This window comes from Phlebotomus argentipes, unplaced genomic scaffold (genome assembly GCF_947086385.1).
Source record: "Phlebotomus argentipes unplaced genomic scaffold, Phlebotomus argentipes genome assembly scaffold_18, whole genome shotgun sequence".
Classification (NCBI taxonomy): domain Eukaryota; kingdom Metazoa; phylum Arthropoda; class Insecta; order Diptera; family Psychodidae; genus Phlebotomus; species Phlebotomus argentipes.
Window position 1 is genome coordinate 5,986,283 of NW_026776177.1, and position 17,324 is coordinate 6,003,606.

A 17,324-nucleotide genomic window follows, 5' to 3' on the forward strand; every position below is an offset into this window, starting at 1 on the left:
CAAATAATAAGCTATAACAATAAGCTCCTAGGAAAAATGATTATTTTTAATCCTTTGAATAGTTGTTTAAATATTTTAAAGCGTTTTTTGTATGCAATACAAAAATTAAAGACAAATTAAACCGATATTAAATTTCGACTTTTATATAATTTTACTTGTTTCCATTTCAATAAAACATCTACTCGCAACTCTCCATGCCTATGTTCGTAAGTGTAAATTTTTTCAAAGTAATACTATATTGTAAGCAATTAAGTGTATGACTTTCATTGAATTTGACACCTTTTCCTTGAGCCATTCATTGTTGAATTGTAATCAAAAAGTTGCTACTTTCCCGTCATAAATCGACTGAGAGATTATCTCTTCACACCTCGATTCTTCATCAGCAAACCGAGCCATTTCATCACTTCTTCATACAAAGTGAATTTCCTCATTCTTGCTAAACATCAAATGATTAACCAGTCGCCGTGAGACTCTGGGAAAGAAATCCTACGCAAGTGAGTGTGTACAAGGCGTACAATTACAAATCTCGAGTCGTTTTATTGGCGGTAAATTCAGAAAGAGTGGCAGAAAATTGCACTGGCCGCAGGGATGCTTGGCAACATCTCAATTGCCAACTCCTTCAGGCTCTCACGCACATGGACACTGTCTTTGTCCGAAGGCACTTCACTGGCTGCGCTCACATTTCTCCGCAAAACTTGTCACAATGACGGGAAATTGGAGTTTTTTTGGGCGTTTTTGAATTTGAAAAAGTGTTGGTCTGTTGGCCCCTCGCTTTTATGGTTACGGCCTCATAAAAAGCCCAGAAAAGTGGAAAAAAGAGAAGTTGCAGAATGGTTTATATGAATATTTTTGACAGTTATGCGAAGAAGTAAAAAATGTGGGTCATTCACATTGGAGCCATCATATGGGGAGCTTTCTCTTTCGAACTGTTTGCCCCACACACTCTCTCAAATGCCTGAGTTGCATGTAAAAAAACGAGCAATGTGTCACTAATTTCTAATTTCGCGCCTATCATGAGAAGAGTCTCTCTGTTGGGCTCATCCATGGACAAAGAAGTGGGCAATGCGGTGGCCACTTGGAGACCTTTTCATGACCTACAAAAGTGCACCAACAATGGTCGCTGATGGGTCACATGTGGGCGCTTCAAAAGCTACCCAGGCCTTTGTCCCGAATCCATCAACCGTCAAATGGGGGGCCTTTTGTTCCCCACGCACAGCCAAGCCCCACAAAGAACCATATTTCAATGGGTTAAAATACTTTTTAGCACGTCTCCGACTCTTCATCAGTGGCTAAGACCATACAGACAACCACTCATTATATTCACTCAATTCCATGATGAATTCCTTTCGCGAACAAGTGCATAAAGCACTGTTCATACCACTAAACGCCTCCGCAAACTGCTCATGAGCACCACAAACCTATAAATTCTCAAATACTCGGAGGACATAAAGCCACTCGAAAAATACCCAATCTTTGTACGCTTGATTAACCAAAAAAGCTCTACCGAATGTCATGAATTTTACGATCACAAAAGCTGCACAAATCATAAATTCTCTTCACATTTGCATTCACTGTTTTTTTCTTTATGACTTCCTCAGCATCACGAAATCCGGGACATTTGGAAAAGACATCCTTGACAATCCCGTGAAGTTATAAAATTTTAATATTGGTCATGTAGAGCTTTCTGGAATGCATCGAGAGGTGCAATTTAGAGTAAAAGCTTAGAAATTGACAGTTTTCTCTTGCAACAACTTGTAATCTAAGATACAATTTCTCAGCAATGAAACTGTGGCTCCTCCCATTGCGAAGCTCCGCCCAATTAAATATGAACCCTTTGGATTAGATGAAATTTTCTAGAAATCGGCCCTTCAGTCTCACCTCTGCTTGTGGTGCAAAGTGCAATATCCACTTCTATCGAGTGACAGGTGAATTTGCATCGCGAAACTCACCTCATTTACGACCATTGTACCTCTCTAGGCATTCCTCAGCCTCTCTCAACTGAGCGATGGAAGTGTGGAAATCACAGTGGAAAATCCGGCGCGATTGCCCAAGATGCCAAAGATCTGCAGTTGCGTGAAAATTGCCCAATCGCGCTGAGAAACTCCGCAATGGGAGAGGGAATATCGCAGGCCATCTGCTCAAGGGGCTGCCCATGCAGACCCCTCGGGAGTCTTTATCTCACCCAAGTGTTTGAGCGGTTTTTTATTTCACATAAATCAACACTCCCAGCCTTGATAAAACTTGCACAATTCGCCGTCAACTATATTTGCTTTTGCCCAACACGAAAGCACACCCCTTATCAGTTTTTCGATGGCGGAAGAGGCATTTCATGGGCAAATGAGTGGCTCGAATTGTACGCACAATTGCGCACTGAGTCGCCCCTCTGTGACGATCGTGCCACAGCGTCTTTTAGTACACGATCACCTCGTGTGCTAAAGCATGTTTGGCGCTTGAAATGGTCCTAATGCGAAACACGTGAGTGTGGAAAAATATTCAATACGAAGAGTGGAACACAATGTTGCGAAATGTTACGTAATTTCCCGCGCGCGATCTAGTGTTCATTTTTCTCTTCATAATTCTTTTTAATTCACTCGTAGATTGCGATGTTAATTGCTGCATCTCTTTGTATACATTGGCGCACACACCATGGCAAAAAAAAATGCTGAGCAAATCTCAAGGAGAGCAATCGCCATTAGGAGAGGGGAAATGGAGATTTTCCAATGCGATATTGCGCTGCCTCTGCTGGTGAATTCAATTTCCAGCAAATAGGGAAGAGTGGGGCGAATTCGCATTGAAGCACCGCACAATTTGACATTCTCCCGAGACTATCGCCGTATGCCTTCTATTGTCCAACAACACACGGTCCAACTCTTCACTAATTCAGTGCACACACACACAAAATTGCTTTTAAATTGCCATCCCCATTGCCAATTCACCCTTTTCCTCGCATGCAACTTGAGACCCTTTCTCTGGCCACTTCTTCGCCTTCATTGCAACAAAACAGATGCATAATATTTGCATACACAGTCCAATTGGAAGAGTGAAACCCTCTCTTTCGAACACTGCTTCTCTCCTGCGGGGATTTGGCGCGCTTTTACTTAATCTCGCATCTGCAAACGAGAGCCACAAATTCTGCACAGTGGCACGAGGGAGAGGAAGGATCATGGGCAGAAAGTACAGAGAACTTACGATTGTTTCGACCGGAATTTTGCAAATTACGAATGCGAAAGAAATATGGAATCTATAGGAAAAAAGTCATTAATCATTTCTATATATTCACAGGTATTTATATACGTCACAATAAAACTGAAATGATGTAAATGATTTGCACTCTCTGTGCCTCAAACTGCTCAATGTTTAAAGAATTTATTTATTTTTGCAAATGTACAATTTTAGTACAATATTGCGTGATATGTTTTTTTTCCACAAAAACGGCTTTTCATCTCCATTACACAGTGAATTCGTGCCAATTCGGCTCTTGATGTTCGTGCGTCAATTATAAATGTAGAGAGACATATGTTAAAGAGCCAGAAACTAGTTTTTGGCACGGCAACTCTTGCTAAAAACTAGGTTTTAGAACTTTTTCTCATGTACAACCCATACGCCTTTTCGCTGCCATTTCATCACACACTCGTGCCTTTGTTCGCCCAAGATATTCCATACCATTTTGCGATTGGGGGGATTTCGTCTAGCATAATCCACACTCTCTCTCTCTGTCCAAGTCCAGTGGGATGTTGGTGGTGGAAATCCGTGGTTTTCACGATGAGTTGGGCTGAAAATGTCGAGGCACCGAAATATAGGTCGATGGTGAATTCTGCATGAAATCGCGTATTGAATTTGCACGAAGACGCGCTTCGGTTGGCGTCGTATCGCCCGAGATTACGTCACCTTACGTTCTCTCTCTCGGATGTACATAGGAGCAGCAGCACGACTTTATATATATTTCGCTTTGGTGTGTTCACGCAACATTAGAATTTGTGTTTTATTTAATGGCTCTTCGTGAGACCAAAAAACACATCTCTTTTCGTCCCAAAACGAAAGGAGAGACATCAACAATGGATGAGTTACAGTATGGTCTCTCTCTCACCCCGCGCGGAACATATGTCTTTTCTGCGCACGCACACTTTTTCCTGCCCATCGCGCGCCAATTTGACGCGAATTTTCGTCTCTTTTCTGGGGGACTCATTTGAGAATTTTTCGCATTTTGACCGATTCTTTTCGGCCAGGGTGGATGACTGATAATAGTTATACTTCTCTCTGTCTGAAATCTAATTCGGGTGATTTTCGCACCTCTGACTTCTCGATCACTCACCCGGTTCAATGCAAATTAAAATTTTAAGAGACGACTTTTGATATAAATTCACATTTTCTCGCTGCTGAAATACCCATTTATGACTCATACGGCAAGATTCTCCGTTAGGCGAATTTACTACATTGTTCTAAAATCTGTACTAAAAAAATCAAAAGAGATTTGGGTTTTCGAGTGTAATTTTCTTCTGGATGATTTCCAAATTTTGACCAAGTCTTCATCCTCATCCAAATCAATTCACACTTGAGAGCTTGTGGAGGCATGCAAAGGAGGACAAGTGGACGAGATGGCAAAAAGGCAAATTGATCGCCTGCAAGAGAAGAGTTGGAGTGAAAGACGGAGAACGAGTATTTAATTTATTTATGATTATTGTATTATAGGTCGAAGCATCTTCTTGAGCTCAAGTTTTTCCTATAGGCAAACGCCATAACGGAATATTTAGACTCTGTGCTGAGATGTTTCAAGTGTTTGTGTCCCCCTTCGCGGGCCTCCGAGGTCGTCATCGAAAAACACGGCAGAGAATGAGATAATCCCACAACCACAGCGCGCCTCATGGAAGATCAACAGAGAAAAACGAGCCAAATAGGCAATTTACACATATAATGAGTGCTGGAGATACCGAAAAGAGCTTGCGTGGAACAATGAAAAATAAATAAAACCCCAACGCATGATGGTGTAACATACGCTTTTTAGTACATCCAGCATTTAGCCCTAATTTTCCAAAAAAAAAAAATAGATTCTCATTCAAAGCTATAGGATGAGGAAAAGCCTCGCCTTTTATGCAATCTAACCTTCATTTTCAATAAACGTTTCTCATGCAAATTCATCGGGGAGTAATTACGAAACAATTTACACCCAACATTGGAAACTCATTGTTGGCACTGAGTAATTAAATGCAAAATAGCGCGAGAATCAAACACCACTGCCTTGTAATATCCACTGCAATTAGCATATTTTGCTGTGGTCAGGCACTTTTTTCCATCTCATCCAAACGCGATGGTGTCACAATTTTTCACGCACAGTGTGTCCGTGAAGCCGAGGGGCTTCCAATGCAAATGCAAACAACTCAAGTGGGACGATTGTGTGTGTGTATAAAATCCTTTCATCATTTTTACCTTCAACTAATTTTTTGTGCTGAATCCGCTGAATCGCTTGAAAGCCATCAAAAGTACGCGCAATGTTTTCATGGGCGACGCGCGCATTCTATGTAGCATTGCGTCATTGCCGCGGTACTCGACATACAGTAAATCCAATTTAAACTAAAAGAAAAAAAAGATCTAGAGAATCAATGCTCTTCTGAAGAGTAAAGTGTTGATATTTCAGACAGAAACACCCGAAATATAAGAAGTCGCCCAAAATTTTTGAAAACCCAATAAACAGTTGTACGCCATTGTTGTTCTAAAGAAAAATATCAGCACACTTGCATCATCATGTGTGACTCGGATGAGGAAAGTTGAATCGAGAAATTCCCCGTGACAATCACATAAATATAGAGATGACTGGCGAGTGACAAATCTGCATGAGTCGGTCAGATGCAGAATCCATCTGGTCAGAGATGCTACGTCAGCGTAGGTGACGATTGGTCCCCCATTCGACCCGCCAAAAATACCCATCGGAGTGAGAGAGCATCTGGCCAGCGCCCGTGCCTCTGGTCTAAAATTAAACCACCCTCGTGGATGCGCGGGCAGCTGGAAAAACTGGCTTTTTTACACGGAAATCTCACCACAATAACGTGACTCAGTGGATGAATCGGCCAAAACTGTTTACACTGCAATTTGCTCAAGTGCCTAAAATACTCAGCAATTCTTTTTTCCAAAGTACGCGCGCGCCTTTTTGCCACACGGACGGCCAGATTTCAGATTACGCCGCACATTGAGGCGTCCCCTCGCTTTCCCCCCGCGCAACTCCACACCACCCGGCAATCGCGTAGCAACAAGAGAACGAAATGGCTTTTTGAAACAATTCCAACATCTAAGCCATGCACTCCAATACATACCAACGTGTAGTTGCCCAATCGGATACGTCTGATTTCGCGTTAAGCAATCATATGGTTGCCTTTCGCAATGATGAGAATGTGTCCCAAAGACGTATAGATCTCAATGAATAATGGGTTTCAGGGGGAAAAATGTATTGATAAGCATAGAGAGCCTTTAGAAATCACGTCTGTGAAAAACAAATAAGCACTTCTGTGTTTAAGTGCGGAAAAGTGTATGGATTTGCCTTTGTGCAATGTTTTCGTCTAAAACACAAGATAATATTAAATCCATTGAAAATTAATAATTTAAAAAGGGAGTGTTTCATGTTTTTTTTTTTTTAATTATTGCACACTGTTTTCTTTATTTAAAATAATGAAGAAAGGTCCTAATTCATGAGACTCTTTATTAAATTATTTTCAATATATCTATCTGAAGTTTTCAACAACGTGACTGTCAATTATGATGACAAATTCTGGATCAATAGTTCGAATTGCACTTGTTAAAATCTACATCAAGTACCATTTCTAGTTCTCTCTGTTTTAGTACCCAATCATTTGCTTTGTTATAATTTTTAGAAGAACGGCATTTCACTTCTCTCAACCAAAGTATGTATAATGGCGTATTTCTTTTGCCTTTGTGTGCGCTAAGTTAACGTGATTTTTGTGTAGTGTGTGGCGTAGATCGCTATTATAACAGTATTTGAAGGCGCAGAAACTGGGTTTCTAGTAAGAGACGGAAAAACCTGATCGCATCTGGGTAGAGAGAGAAATAGATAGGGAAACCTTTCGTCCTTCACCAACTATTTTCGGGTGGGAGGAGATCGATTGACGGATGATGTGGCGAAGCCTTGAGATGCCTGTTCTCTCTCTCCCTCTCTTTCTCTCTCCTTCTCACTCGCCCTGTTCCAAGATGGAAGCCTGGAAGGCCCTGGAACGAGGGTGACGTCGAGGGGGTGGGGCCAGAGAGACGCCATGCTCACCCTCAGTGTGGGCTTGCTTTCACTTTCAACGGCGTCGCATTTCCCCGAAGTGCTGACTCACCCTCATCACCCCGCCCTGGAAATTTCCAGTGTTTTTCCTCTGTCCTTCAACTCGCCCTCCGCACGCCACGCATGACAGCGCCTCTAGAGTTTACTACCATCTTTGTTGTACCCTGGCTTTTCTCTTCATGGGGGTGAATCGTCGCCACCCTCCATTTTTCTTTCTCTCCTCTCTCGCTCGCCTCTTTTTTTCTCTTTTTAGTACTCCTAGTTGTTCACACGATGATCCTATTCCAAACAGCAAATATCAAGAGTCTCGCAGCCAGTAATTTACCACGGCAAACAATACTCTCGTTTTCACTGAATTTCCCATCGATTTTCCTGCTGCTGCAGCACTTTTAGTACAAACTCGGTGTCAGGCGACGCGCGTGCGAGCGAGACAGAGTATCTCATCATATTTCCAACTTCAAGGTCTTTTTATCTGGGGAGTTGTGTGAAAAGTACATGGATTTTTTCTGACTCTCTCTCATCGCCCAAGAGAGGAGAGGCCTCAATTCCCGCCTTCTCATCCCTCTCGCCATCTCTGTCGCGCACAGGCACACAGCAAATTCCCCAAAGTATCCATTGTCCCGAGCGGGACGGCATGAGGCCCAGAGCTGGAGTCGGGCTCCATCGATGGCACACCCGTTGTCTGTCCGTCAGGCCCATAGGAGAGAGAAAAAGACTGACTGATTGTTAAATTCAAGTAAGCCCCATTCTCACTCCTGCAGGCACCAAAGAACCAATTCATCATCTGCCCCAAGGCTGCACTATTCGCCCCCCCGATTCCACTCTGTCGCGTGTGTGTGTGCCCCATAGAGCAAAAAGTGGCCCCCCAATACTCAAGCGCGGAGTTTTTTTTTCTTTCTTCAAACCGCCTTTTTCCCGCCTCTTCGTGACTGACACACAAACTGAAGGTTTTTCCTCTCTCTGTCATTTTTCCTTGACACTCTTTTCCCCATGCTATCTAATTAGTATCTCTAGTTGTATGTGGGAGAGACGGGAGGGGGGAGAGGAGGCGGCCATTGCGATATGTGATACCTTTCGTCAAATTTCCACGAAAAATCGCCATGACGTCACGCGATCTTACAGAAATTACGCGAGCACAAGTAATTGAGTGGAAAATTTTTCAAGAAAAATCACATGATCCCCCATGCAACATCTCAACACTTCACTACAAACTGAGCAAAAAGTGTGCTGAAGAAACCCCGCGGAAAGGCCATTAATGTGATTTTCTCACCACTTTATATTACAATCCGTGGCTCTTTGTTGCAAATGTGCATAGTTATCGCGCTGCCTTGTCGCTTTTCTTCTTTCTCTCGCGCTTTTTTGCCTTCGTCAAAATGGCGCTCGCAATGCGGAAGTTGGAAAATTGGGTCGTGATATCACCACACTCGTTGCGTAATTGCATAAATTTTCCCTGTGTACTAAAGAAAAAAACCAAGAGACAACTGGTAATTTTTTTTCTCTACCACTCTTGTGCCGTTGAAACGCGATAGGGAGAATTCTGGCAGAAACAGTGAGGCCATTTGTAGGCCATCGCGGAAAATGTGCTGCGAATGATGATCTTCTACGCCCGTAAGTTTCGTACTGAATCACACTTTTTGCGCTGAGCGACAAAAGTTTCTGAATATATCAATGGATGTGGAGAATAGAAGTGTGATGTTAGATGAATAGAATGTTGAAAAAGAAGAATCACTGCGAAAACACGTCCACGCGCCGCGACGACTCAATGACGAATGGAACGAAGTTTCGTGACGCGCTGTAAATTTTGTGCCACTTCCACGCCATCGGCCCACCTTCGGTCACAACTCGTGGCCACACACACACAGCGCCACGGGGACTGAGTGTGGCGTTATGTGGCAGCAGAGAGAATGGGGGGCCTATATATGCCTCTCTTGGTTCCACCAATGGGATCTTATGCTATGTTGGCCACTATTATATATTGGGTCGATAGCAATGTGTTGGTCAGCACGGAATTGCGCGCGCAATCGCCGCATTGATGTTCTCGATGGAGCCAACACTGGGTCCGCGATGGGGGAGAGGGTGGGGAGAGGCACAATAATTTTTTTTTCTCCAGCAAAATTCTCACTTCTAGCTCGGCATCTCTAATACCTTTCGGGAGAATTTTAGTACTCACCCGATAGAGTGTCTGAAAATTTTAATTACACATATTTTTTTGAAAACATACATATGGAAATAAATTGGGAAATGTGGTGTGACAATATTGTGCAAGAAAAAGACCCCTCCTCTTACTTAGTACACACGGCCAAAATGGTGTTAGTACTAAAAGAGAACAAAGAATCCATTGAGTGTGAAAAGCAGTATAACTCCCTTATATACGCGATGTGGATCGATTTGAGGTGTACATAGGGCTGCTGTTCCTAATATTCTAAATTCTACGAATTATTACACGTTGCTATGTACAGTTTGCCATCTCGCTCACGCCCAGTTACATACGCCTCTCACTCGTCCGGGAACAATTGAAAATAATTAAATGTGATTCTCCCATGAGATGCTCACTGTAGTACTCTGAGGTGGCTTCACCAGAATGACATCATTCCATAATTAATATCAGTTGCGCAATATTTTTTTCTTATATACCCACATACAGCGCGCCTTTGTTGTAAAATGTGTTGTGCCATAGTGTTGAGAGACGGCCTATACGCCCCAGATGCCGTGTAAGCGAGAGGGCGCGAGATGATTTTAGGGTGGGGAGAGTGAGAGAGACCTATGTAGCGGTATTCGGGTCAAAGAGGCACACACAGATCTTATGTACATCGTGTAGTTCCACTATTCTCGACTGATGTCGCCCTATATCACACCAGCAGAGCCCTCTGTCTTTTTTCTGCCAACAACACGCTAAAGCACTGAAAAAAGTTCTTTGTTTCTCGATGCGTCGTCGAGTATTAAGAGAGGGAGAGAGGAAAAAAAACTTAATTGCACACACACAAGCACTACAGGAAATGTGATGAAAATTGATACTATCATTGCTTGACCGTTTTGTGGGAGCTTCTTTGTTTGGAAGAAATGCAGGAACTTTTTTCCACTATACAAAAAGACGCCGTCACACACTTTCGCCACCAACACTGGACACACAAAATTGAGGAAAAAAAAGGATAGGATTATGATTGACAGCTATTGACTCCGGGGGGGTATGATTGAGAACGGGGACAGAAGAGGTGTGCCCATAAAATCAATGACCTAAATTTAAGGTGCCGTACGATTTCAAAATTTCAAACCACACCAGTCGACGACTCCAACTGAACTACGAACTGTGGCCAAGAGTTGCTTGAGATAGCGCACGCCAAGCCTGGGTGGGAAGCGCAGAGAAAATCAATCTGCCAGCTCAGGAGAGAGTGAGACGGCGTGAGCTCCCCCTCCACACTTCCAAGAGAGTCGGTAGGATGAAGGCCCGCGCGCGGGGCAGGGGAGGTGAACCACCAAAAAAAAAGTGTCCGAGAAAGCGAGAAATTGGGGAGAAGAGGGACTCACGGGTGGCACGACCCGAGCAATTTTGGTGTGGAGACTCTGGGTCCAAGAGAACCCGCACGCCGATGCCGGACAATTTGGGTGTTTTTGCCCTGGAACGATGTGAATGCCTCTCACACCCAGAGTGCATGACTCTTTGTTGCACGTGTAATGTCGATGAGGTCTTTGAACTGCACTTTCCATCTCTTTCCCGCACGAGCACGTGCACCCATGTACATATTAGGGCACTGTGTGGCCCTTCGTGTGTGCAGCGACTCTATACAACATGCACCAACACAAGGGCAGAGGGACTCGGAGTCACAGGATGCCCATGGAATCGTTCAAATGCCACCGAACCTTCGCCATAACCAATTCGAGAGAGACGTCAGAGGTGAAAGGTCTGCAAGTTTGATCAATCAGTTCTGGGAAACAGAGTGACGATAAAAGCGGAGGTTAATGAATTGAGAAATATGTTTCAGTGCATCAAACTGAAAATGAGAGCGAATGGTCGACTTCATTGGCAGCGCTTTAAATGCGATTTAAAGAAAATTAGCGCCTTCAACGTCCTAGGTCTCTTCCAAGGGGGTGATAACATGGCTAAAATCTGTACACCACTTCCATACACTTCCAAAATTTTTATGAAAAATCCTTAACACTTCCAAAACATCAGCATTGCTTAAAACTCGTATTTATAGATTTTTCCAACCATCTGGAGTATCATAACCTCAAATTTAGAAGTCTTTGTGCCAAAAAACGCCCTTTTTTTACTTTTATGATCCTGAAAACCTAGAGAAAATCGTATTTTTGGAATATTTGACGTTTCCAGTGGATATTTTGATTGGATTTAATTTTTAATCGCTCTTTTAGATGTACTTTGAAACATAACCTAGAAATAACTTGGAGATATCGAAAGAAACTTAGTTGGAACGTTTAAAAGGTGAAACAAATCGACAATGAGCTGGAATTTGTGATTTTAGAATAGAAAATCGATCAAATGAATGATTTTTAAGATTATTTAGTGGCAAAATTTGTCCTAAAGTCATAACATAACCTAGAAAAATGTGAAAAACCATTTTTTTTTAATTCATTAATTTTCATTTTCATTTTCAAGTGGGAAACAGTAGAAAACAACAAAAGTTTCCGCGAGAAATGCAATCTCCAACTCACCCCAAATATTAGTTTCCTCTGAAATATCTGTCATCATGATGAGTATTCTCTTCGCTGCTTTTGCACAACTTTCGCCGTAAATTTATGCCACTTGTTCTGCGAATGTTGCATCGCAATTGGCAAAACTTTTCAATTGTGCTCACTCAAATGAGTTCTTCGGGAGAGAAATATTTCGCTATGTAATTGCACGAGTCACCCTGTGAAGCCATTGGCGTTCTATTTACCAAGGCAGGCGCATGTGTGGGTGCTTGTGGGGACGCCAAAGGGTGTTGCATTTGCACAGTGGAATTTTGCCGTCCACTGTGGAATTCCTGCGAATCTCTCACGCGCGGGGTGGAAAAAAGAGAGAGAATTTCAATTGACCTCCCTCGAGGGGGGGGATTTGAGTCCGTTAATCGCTTAATCACTTCCATTTCGCCTTGGGACACAATGATGGCCACCGGGAGGAACTCTGAGCCAGCACAGCTGAGGCATACACACAAATTGAAACTTAACTCTTTCCATTGATACCAATTGTATGCCCCATTTGGGCGCACAAAACAAAACCATGGCGACTATGGAGAAAATTACGATAGGAGAGGCACACATTCATGAGCTTGGAATTTATCTTATATCGCACAATGTTCTGTTGCGAGAGATAAAAATAGATTTAATAAACATTTTAGAGGGAATTTTCTCTATCTCGAGGAAGCTGCGAGACTCCCATAGAGGGGCTAATCAGCTCACAAAGCCCCAACACCGGAATTTTATCAGGTCAATTCAATTTGCACACATTTGCCATGCCATTGGGAGGGGGAGGCGCTTTGGGTGGTATAATTGGAGGTTTGCAGAGCCAAGGAATTAATTATAATATTGCAAATTGTGCAGCTTCACGATATCAAGCGATGCTCTCTGAACAATGCTTTATTTGCATTGGGATTTACTCGTTATGTGTTTAATTGCATTTGCAGCTTAAATTTAAGAGGAGCCCCAGAGGGCATTTATAAAAGTATTAAATGCCACTTAAATGCTGTCTGTAAATATTATAATTCTTCATTGTCTGCAGAAACTCTCAGTAAGAACATCAATTGATTTATTAAGATAATTCAGAGACATTTTTCTCTGAAATGATTATCCCTCATGAGTGGAAGAAAATTTGCCTTCTTATCGCAAACATCTCTCTCAACAAGCTTCTGCTTGCTTCTAGCGAAAAAAAATCACCATTATTGGCAATAAAAAACCCCAGCTATAAAATATTTAATTTCCATTTCAACTCCATTAAAATTCCATGTGCATTTTTCATGAATGACACACTATAGTGAATAATTAAAGCTGCACAATTGCAATTTTCCCGACCTTGTTCCCTAACAATGTTTTTTTTTCTCTTCAGAGTTCTTTGGAGATTCTCCTTCGCTATTGAGGGCAAATGTGCGGTTTTCCCTGGCTCTTCAAGGGAGCTTTTTTGAAGTTTTATGCTTATTTGCTTTGAATATGTTTAAAACTATATTTAGAACTTACCGCAGATTAGGCGGGATAAAACTTCATCAGGACGACAGAAAAGAGTTCATTTTCTTTAACTCTGTGAAATTTGAATATACTTTTCGGGCTGTTTTTTGGGAGATTTCAAACAATTACACTTCACTCGTCGAGAAATCATCACGGAATAGTTGGAAGAGCTTTGTAGCTTGGAAAAGCTCATGGTGGGCATTTTCCATCTCTCTCCCAATCGTTTTTAACATCATTCCAAGATTCCTCTGCGCGTCTCCCTTGCACTGCAATTGTTCAATCACGCGAGACTTCTGGACGAGAGTGAGACGGCGGTAGAGTTCAGCATGAGCTTGCGCGTGAGAAAGCGAGATGAACTGATCTGTGGCAAATGCTGCGTACTGGTGTGTGATGTATTGATTAGATGCGCACGCATTCTGTGTCGAATGTAGGTCACACACCACATTATCATGCTTCGGCCTCCCATCCTCCAGGGAGCATAAAAGAGTATCGATATTGGGAGACAAAAATAGCATAAATTCGCAAGGAGAACAGAAAGACAAGAAGTTGAAAAAATCAACTCTGAGTGCGTATTTTGCACTTTTCCATTCAGTGTTTGGAATTAAATGTTTGTTGGACTAACAAGGATTATCTGTTAGTAGCTTGTTTAGTTGGCTTTCTGACTAGAATTCCTTTGCTTTAGCTCAAATCATCATCAGAGAAGAAAAGAAGCTTTTTCAAGGCAATATTTTCAGGAGAAAGAAACTTCTCTAAGAGTTTTTTTTTCTTACAATTCCATGAAAATAGATTCAAATTTAGTCAAGAGATTTGCTTTAGCCTTTTAAGAGTCAAATCCCCAAAGAAATTTCGCAGATGCCGCGCATCATTTATAATCTGGCGAAAAAGGCTCAGCTAATCAGCAGGCATCAGGCCAATTGACGTTGTGGTATTAAAGTTTGAAATTGATGTGGATGAAAATCACACAAATGGAGTCCAAATTGAGACAAAATGCGGCAGGAGCCAATTGAAACTAATTAAGGTTGAATTACTTTAATTAAAGGTTCTTGCCATGTGAATTAATCACAAAATTACTTGGCCAATGAAGCTTTCCCAGTCAGAATTTCATCTTGCATACGTAATTTTTGTATGGTCAGCACAAGTTCAAGCTTTTTGTATAGAGAATTGTTGTTACATATTCAGCATAGTATTTATATAATGCAATCTGCAGAAATGTGTAACCTAATTGACTATTTTGTGCAGAGTTTGATACATAATAAAAATCTCTGCATTGTGTTGAGAGAAAGGCAAAATCTCAAGTTTTTTTCGGCCCTTCTCTAAAACCTTCTCACGCTTCAAATTTCAAAGACACTTTCGAGGGCCACTGGAGGCTTTCGAAAGTCTCCTTGAAATTGGGCCTCGTCGAGAAGCCTTCTGAGCTCACATAGCAATTTCGGATGAAACAAGCGCAAAAGCTCCCCCCCCCCCAAGGAGATACCAATGGGGCTTTCCTAGGGTGTTGTATATAAACAGGCTAAAGTTCCGGGGTAGAATTTTGCCGCACCTTTTTCCATTTCCATTCTACTCTCTCGCGGGAATTCTTTTTCCTCCTCATTTTCTCAAGTCAGTGTCTCTCGGAAAAGCACTGCGATGGCTGAAAAGCTTGTCAGGTCAGAGAGCGCGAGTGAGAGAGAGAGAGAGAGAGGGGACTTTCGATATCGATTTTCCACGGAGAGGCGCTCTGTACATAATTGAAAAGTTTTCTCAGCACCAACATGGAGTTTCTCTCAATTCTTCATTTGGGTTTTTTATGCTCTCCATGTACATTATATCGTCTTTTTTTCTCTATGTTGTATATAAAATTACCATTTTGTACATGCCATTGAGAAGCCCAAGAGAAAATTTAGGTTAGATGATTTTGCTTCTCTCTCTCTCTTTTACTCCCTTTCTAACGCTTTTCAAACACTTCTTTTTTCGGTGGTTTATTGTGTATGTACCTATTGAAGAAAAAAAAACGAGGCAGAGAGCGTTAAAAAATTGTGCCAACAGTGAAGAGAGGTGGAAAAATTATTCTACCTACATTTCAGCTTCTCATTGTCCAACTGCTGAAATATAGTGAAATTTCACTAAAAAATTGCCATGGAAAGAGGCTTGAAACAGCGCATTTTCTTTGTCTCTGCCTCAATTTTTTGGAGCTTTAATTGAGCCACTGAAAAAAAATTCCCATACAAAATGCGCTACTTGAATTTTTATTGGTTAGTTTGCGATAGGATTCGATATCAAATTACAAAATCACACTCTTATTATTCACAAAACACAATTTAAATTGTATGAAAAATGAATGTGCAATAAAATTGAGCACACATTTATTGCTGAAGATTTTTCCGTCATTCATCGTAAAATATCTTTTATGCTTGACTAGAAAACTATCGATAGCCGAGCTTTTTGCCCTATTCACCCTCCGAGAAGCTCTCCTCGCATGGGAAGGAAATGGGAAAATTTTATGACGATGACGAACGGGTTTTCATATGGAGATATACAGTGGAAAAGTACCCTCAACCACCAGTCCTATATTGGTTCGGAGTGGTGAGAAAAAGGTGTCCAATAATGGAATATGATAGGATCAGAGAGTGAAGAAAAATGGGGTCATACATTAATTTTGCCACCGTGAAGTGGATCGATTTTGCTCCAACCCAGCAAATAGGATAAAAAGAGGCGCAATTGACCTAATTTTCTCATCCAATGGCATTTCGCCTTGAAGCTACCAAAGCTCCAGAGCTTTGGGAGAATCTTCTGTGTCAGCCCCCAAAACTTGGTGTCCTCGATTTCGCGTCCTAGATCCAATTTGACCCACTTTCCTCCTTCGCAGGCGATATGGGAAAAACACTCCCGAATTCGTGACGCTCCGCAGTTTCTCGCTTAGGAAATTGACACGGAAAATCTAGGTCAGAAGTCCTTTTTCGACAAAACAAGGACATTAGTTGATATTGCACATAATATGTGATTCAACCTTCTGTCCAAATAATGCTCGTATGGACAATTTAGTTAGACAAATGGTGCCGAAAGAGGTTAATTGGTGAAATGTCTGAATTTACAGAGAGAGTCTTAGAAGGAAGAAAATGTCCCTAATTTTCACCTTCTTTGGGAATATTTCAATTGCTTTTTAAGGTTTTGATTGAAGTATTTTATTGGTTTTGGAACAAACTTGAGTACAAACTTAAACCAGCATAATCCTTGTTTAATCTGCAATTGAATTTCAATAACAAAAAACATCTTTGAGCTGCGCTTGCTTTCTTGTACATCCTTTAGATAAACCGAATAGTTGATGTTTTCATTGGTTTCTTTCCAAATACATGATCTTTCGTAATTCCAATACTTTCTATTGTTTTTTTCCTATCAATTAGGTTTCTTCATTCTGACTGCCTTAAAGACATTTCCTTCTCATTTATTGCTCCCCAATTAAACTTTCATGTTCTCATTGTTCGACTTCCTGGTAAGAATCTCAGGCAGTTGATTGATTTCAGTGAATTATCACGCACACAGTGCGAGAGAATGCAATTAATAATTCAGAGAAGCTCAAATGGCATCAGCAGAAGAGGTCGAACAAAGGCGGAAGGGTGCGAACTCCATCACTCACACGACTTGGTCAGGGGGAATCTCGCGAGGGATCGATTTCGAAACAAAGAATATTGCGACATAGGGAAAATGTGCGTCGAATATTTTTATGTTTATGCGAAGCAAAAATATGCTGCCAGTGAGAGAGTGAGAGAGATTCTGGACCCCACACCCAAACATAGTTGTTCTGCGTCGTAATTTAGAGCCCAAGAGGCACAATAAACACTCGAGACGTTAATTTCTTTCGGGGAATTCTTTCGGGCTGCGGAGGTTCCGCGGGAACAAAGAGAAGAGAGCGAATTGGGTC

At 41.7% G+C, this 17,324-nt stretch overlaps 1 long non-coding RNA gene across 1 annotated transcript; it reads left to right on the forward strand.

Moving 5' to 3' along the window:
• Positions 1-3,340: 3,340 nt before the first annotated feature.
• Positions 3,341-4,992, forward strand: LOC132259744 (uncharacterized). The gene is made up of 2 exons (XR_009468324.1): positions 3,341-4,656; positions 4,727-4,992. It is a non-coding gene; the product is annotated as an uncharacterized LOC132259744 (long non-coding RNA).
• Positions 4,993-17,324: the final 12,332 nt, after the last annotated feature.